Source organism: Adiantum capillus-veneris, chromosome 14 (assembly GCF_014529385.1).
Source record: "Adiantum capillus-veneris isolate H3 chromosome 14, ASM1452938v2, whole genome shotgun sequence".
Taxonomy (NCBI): domain Eukaryota; kingdom Viridiplantae; phylum Streptophyta; class Polypodiopsida; order Polypodiales; family Pteridaceae; genus Adiantum; species Adiantum capillus-veneris.
The window spans coordinates 17400087-17406521 of NC_140944.1; the positions used below are offsets into that span (position 1 = coordinate 17400087).

At 39.2% G+C, this 6435-nt stretch overlaps 1 pseudogene; it reads right to left on the reverse strand.

Annotated features, from left to right (window-relative positions):
• Positions 1-316: 316 nt before the first annotated feature.
• On the reverse strand, positions 317-1027 carry LOC147441983 (uncharacterized; annotated as a pseudogene).
• Positions 1028-6435: the final 5408 nt, after the last annotated feature.

The window sequence follows — 6435 nt, forward strand, 5'->3', positions numbered from 1 at the left end:
GAAATAAGCTTTCTAAATCCTGAAGCAAGGGTTCTAGAAAACAAGAGAGAATATCTCCATGCTTCTTTTCTAACTCTTTGTTTGACAGGGGAAGAAACAATACTGGAATAGAACCAAGAGTAGATCGTTTTCCTCCATTCAAGACAGTGATCTCGACTACTGCACTATCTTTCATAGTTGTTGATGCTGCTTGAAATCCATCCCAATGCAAGAGAAGAGAAAAATTCCTTGGGTCTCCTCTAATAAGCTTCCTCTCTCCCCAAATTTGTTTTTTACACCTTGTACATGCAAACTCATAGGCTTGTGTATCCTCGTTCTAGCTTCTAAGAAGCTCTTTGCTTGAAAAACACTTGGGAAATGCTCGATATGTCATCTTGCACTTGTCATTTTGACACACAACTGGAGCCTCCCAAAAGGCATCAGGATTCCAAAAGTCCTAATAAATCCGCATTTTCTCTCCATCCCATACTTCCTGCATAAAGTCAGGATGTTGAGAGGGCTCCTTGCCCAACCATCTTTCTCGAGCTCTCCACATGCTTAAGAAATCATGACAATATTCTTCACTTTGACAGAGACATCTCAATTGATCTATCAAAGATGTGTATAAGAATGGCATCATCTCCTTTCTGCTTTTGCTGCACTTTGAACATCTTTCACAATAAACAAGGAAATCTCGCTGACGACGTCTTGATCGGACTCCATCAATGCAAACACACATGGAGGTGTCTCTATCAGCATCCTCTTTGCTAGGTGGAAAGACTTGTGGTTCATGGGGATGACTTTCACTGCCAAGACATAGTTTCCATTCTTGAGGGATAACCATACCTTTGTCTTTGTAGAGCTTCAGTATTCCAGAGAAGTTACTTGGTGTTTTGAAATCATTAAGACTTCCATTCCAATCATTGCTCTTCTCTGCCAAGAGCTTAGCAAGACATTTTTCGTTTCCTTCAGAAACAGAGCCTAAGCCTTGAAATAAGACACGCATTACATCGTCTTGAAGCTTTATGGAAGCTCGATGGGAATCCATCACAGATTGGATTCTAATAATGGTTTTCCAAATAGCTTCGTTAAGAGCATACTCGTGAGTGTGCTCTGTGTTCATTCTGAAAAATACGACAATCGCACATTACTAACTAGTAACAACCCATGATAACTCGACTACATGAAATCATTAGAGAAGTAGGCTGCTAAATTGCAATCTGGCTAGCACTTAACATTAGAGAAGCATGTTAAGCCTATCATTCGTGTTTCTCTCTCTCTCTCTCTCTCTCTCTCCACAGTAGCAATCAAGATACTATAAATCACACTGTTTGTACACCATTTGACATGTGCCGTATTCTAGCTTTGGAACCCTATGTGTACATGGACAAAGGTGTCAATGGGATGGATTATAGTTGGCATGTTTCTAAATTGAGCGGTAGAAAATGATGTTAATTATAGCTTTATGTGTGTTGAAGGGTAGATTCCGACTATACACCTTGCTAACATCCTATCATAAGCAAAGCATTGTGGCGGTTGGCTTAGATAACTGCACAATATGATCTAGGGAGTGAAAGCATTTACCAAGGTCTCCAGACTCCAGCTTAAAGTCTAGAAGATAATAGTTGTGAATCTCCATCAAAAGAAACCCGGTAAGTTAGAAAAGGACTAATTATAAGCCTTTTCGATTCAAGACGTCCTAAGGGGCCAAACTAGTTCAGTTCATGCAACTACAACCAGACAAGCAAGAGAACCGACCCTGCTCTCAACCCATTTAAGGGCCAATACAATGGGAGTTGTGGAGATCTCGCATCGGGCCAGTGGCGACGATGATCAGCTAGCAAAATTAACGTTGCTGATCATCGTTAAGGAGGTCACACTCAAGGAGGCGCCTCCACAAGGATGATCAAAGATCTCTGGACTGAAGCCACCAACAAGCTTATCAACTTGGATAGGGTTGGGTACTATAATGGAGCCTCATTATACAACATGGAGTAGCTTCTACATCCTACTTTTACAACATGAGCAGCGTTTTTTTTTTAAAACAGACTTAGCAAAATTCTCTATAATGCAAAGGTATGCTTTTAAGCATGCAACGGATGGGGGTTTGGGGTGTGGTCCTAGGCAAGGTGCACAAAAATCTCTTACTTCTATCAAATTTTCAGCGAGCCACTCTTTTGGAAGCATGGGCAACTTTATTTAACCAAGTAAAAACAATTCCAAAACCAGTTACGGTCTAACAAAGAAATAGCTGCATTAAATACACAGAGATAAAATCCATGCATGTATACTTATTCTCATTCACGTACATTAATGAACCAACTATCTATAGTAAAGCTTTTTCTATCATTGCTGTAATTACGTCCATCTATACATGCAAGCATGGCATTTGAGGCTAAGCTACACTAAAATTAAGTTTTGTCATGCACTGTTAATTCCGGAATCGAGAGAGCAGTGTACATGATGAGGGAATAAAGAGCTTGATTAATAGAGTGCCACGTCTAATTCCTCCGGACAATGGAAATAACTAGAGGAGAAAAAATGATAAGCACCTGAAAGATTTAAGAGAACTCAATGCCGATGAGTTGGAGTATTGCGACAGGCGACAGGCTACGCTGCTGCACGACGTCTTCTTCAATATGTCAAAGTGAAGCCTTCACAACTGATTTGAGCAACACGCTCGCGCGCTGGACCAGGCTTGATGGCGGCCTGCAGACTGCTATTCTGGCGTTGGCAGCTTCTTCACATGAGCTGAGATGCACCGAGAGATGAGGGAGATCAGCTACGTCAGGCGTTGGCAGCTCCTACACATGAGCTGGGATGCCCTGACAGACTACGGAGAGCAGCGCCACGCGTTCGCAGCCCCTACACATCAGCTGGAACCAGAGAGATAGAGAGAGACAGAGCAGCAAGTGATGGCGGCCCAGCTAGGCGCTAGTGTACCGATAGCTCCAGGCGATGGAGACCTGGCTTTCTGTGCCGCAGCTGAGAGAAGAAGAAGAAGAAGAAGAGAAGTTTTCTGTGCCGCAGCTGAGAGAGAGAGAGAGAGGTGTGCTGGGCCCTGGCCATTTGGGCGGGACAAGGCGAGTGGGACCTGGGTCTGTTCATGGCAGCCCACAGTCAACATTGATTGAAGCATGATGTTGGTGGCAGCTAGCACCATGTGGAGACAGAAGGGAAAAAGACTGGCGCGCACTGGAATCTCCATGTTCACGGCAGAAGTCTCACGCTCAATGTGGGAGAGCCAAAAGGAGGAGTGATCTAATCGCTCATGCAGCACTGCTGGAGTGCGGGCCACCAACCAATCATTGAATATTGGAGCATTACATAATATTAATGTTAGTGTAACATACATACATACTTTCCTTGAATTTGCAAAGAGGAAATTTTAGAAAATCCGGCTATGTTTTTGGGTGTTTACACTACTTTTCTCTATTTTGGGGTGGAATTTCTTCTTTCCCCCTTGCTCTCAACCTACATTTTTGAAATTGAAAATGGCACGATATTAAGACCTGTGACGTGCGCTTCTGGGTTACTGTTTGAGAGATGGCCACCACTTTGGAAAGTTGGCCGGGCTTAAGAGGCTGGCCATCTGACAAAGCTTCTAGGCCCAAAATCACTTTTTGGCAGATGAATAGGGGGGCGCCACCTCCTCTTGGCCATGTTTTGGGTGCCCCAGTGTGACACGGGCCTAAGTTGAGACACATTTGTCGCAAACACTGAGTTTGACAATATTAGTATACAAGCTCGAAAAAAAGTAGGTTCTCTTTATCCACAGCTTGTTCAAAATAAAAAATGGCTGGCTCAAATTTGGGCAAGAAGGTTCTCAAGCCGGTTCATATTATGAAACTTTTAGTTATAATATGTGAAAAAGTTCCAAAGCCGGGTCCACAAAAAATGTTTCACGAGCCCTCGTCCAAATTCGACTCAATAGACCCCGCCGGCTGTGCCTCGCACTTCAAAATTTACCAAAATATCCATGTGCCAATTTAGAGTGCATTAGCACGGGGCTCGGTTTACCCTTGCCAGGCTGGAAAGCTTGGCTTTTGCACAGGCTGCTACAGTTGATAACGTAGAACCCTACTCGGCAATCTCCAATCTCCACACTATATATCTATATATATATCCTCTTAGGGATTCTCTTACTACTCCTACTGCATACAATATTTATTCATAGATCCCACGTATTGGAATATGAAGGGAAAGTCAATCAATTAATTATCTATAAGTTGACACTCTACGTACATATAAAGCTTTATATATACAGTCATGGACATTGTGTATTTATACATGTGGTATCATAATTGTTATAGGTAGGTGTTTATATCCTATCTCACTAATTCCCAACTAGACAATACATGCAATACCATCATTAATATCGCCTCACATATATATATTTACATCGACGTAATAATTACTGTGGTATCATAATTATTATCACACCTTATTATCATGCACTGTCTTCTTATATCTCTTATTTACACATGCTGATGTAGTCGATATCAGAAACATGTACACTATCCACCCAAAGAAGGGGTATATTGAAAACTCTTCTAGCTTATTGTTGCTTATATGCTCAATCATTATCCAACTAGACTATATGTATCGCAATTATTAGTGTATATTATCTCTATTGTAGCTCATAGTTATTATCGTAGGTTATTAACTCTCTCGATGTTAATGTATCATATCTCAGTGTCCAACTAGACTAGAGGCATAGGCACATGTTATAAAGATTTACTAGATTGGCTCAATAGAAAATATAACATTTAGACTAGCATCAGTACTATATAATAAACATTATAACTCATGAAATGTAACAAGTCTATCTTTACATGTGGTATCATAATCATTGTAGGTTAGCGTTTATATCTTCTAGCTTACAAGTGACATGCTAACTCATCATCGATTTAGACTATATGTATCGTAACTATTAGAGTGCATCATTTATATCGTAGCACGTAAGTATTATTGTAGCTCATCACCTCTCTCGATGTTAATGTATTATATCTGGGTGTCCAACTAGTCAAGAGGCCTAGGCATGCATCATTATTATCCTACATGCATAATTTATTTATAGATCGCACGTATTGAAATATGAAGGGCAACTCCATCGATTAAATATATATACGTATAGTCTACGTACGTATATACAAATTATCTTTATATATACAAGCATGGACATTGTCTATCTATACATGTGGTATCATAATCATTGTAGGTCAGGTTATTGTTTATATCCTATCTCACTACTTCCCAACTAGACAGTACTACATGCAGTGCCATCATTATTATATCATCATAATAATTTCATGTGGTATCATAGTTATTGTCAAACCTTACTATCATGCAATATCTTCCTCTATCTCTAATTTACAACCAATGTAGTGGATACCATAAACATGTACACTATCCACCCAAAAAAGGGTTATATATATTCACAACTCTTGTAGCCTATTATTGCTTATATGCTCAATCATTATTCAACTTATAGACTATATGTATCATATTCATTAGCGTGAATTATTTATATCGTATCTTGTACTTATTATTCTAGCTCATTGTCTCTTTCGATGTTAATATATCATATACGAGTTTTTTTAGACTAGAGACCTAGGCATGCATGTATCATTATTATTTATTTATAGATTGCATGTATTGAAATATTCAAGGCAAGTCTGTCAATTAGTTATCTATATGTTGACATTTTACGTTCATGTTAATATTAACTATCTATACATGTGGATCATAATTACTGTAGGTTTAGGGTTTATATCCATTTTCACTACTTTCTAGCTAGACAATATATGCACATGAATACCATCATTATTATCGCATCACATATCGTTGGGATCATCGTAATAATTACATGTGGTATCATAATTACTATCACACCTTATTACCATGCACTATCTTCGTATATCTCTAATTTACATCCTATCTAGTGGATATACGAAACATGTACACTAGCCACCCAAAGAATGAGTATCACAACAACTCTAGCTTGTTGTTTATATGCTAGATTGTTATCCAATTACTAGACTATATGTATCGTAATTTTTAGTGTGCATTATTTATATCGTAGGTCGTAGTTATTATTGTAGCTCATCATCTCTCTCGATGTTAATATATCATAGCTTAGGTCCAACTAGACAAGAGGCCTAAGTATGTATGATTATTATCCCGCATTACTTATTCATAGATCCCATGTGGATTAATTATATAGAGGTATAGTCTACGTACGTATATACATAGATTTATATATATAAGCATGTACATTGTCTATCTATACATGTGGTATCATATGTTGACGAGGGAGACGAGAGATGAGACGGAGAGAGAGAGAAAGAGAGAGAGAGACGGATCCATAGTATTTGCAAACCCCAAGAGTGTATAAAGTTATCACATGAGATAAGTTTATATAGAGGGGACCAGGGTGCTATATATAGAGATACT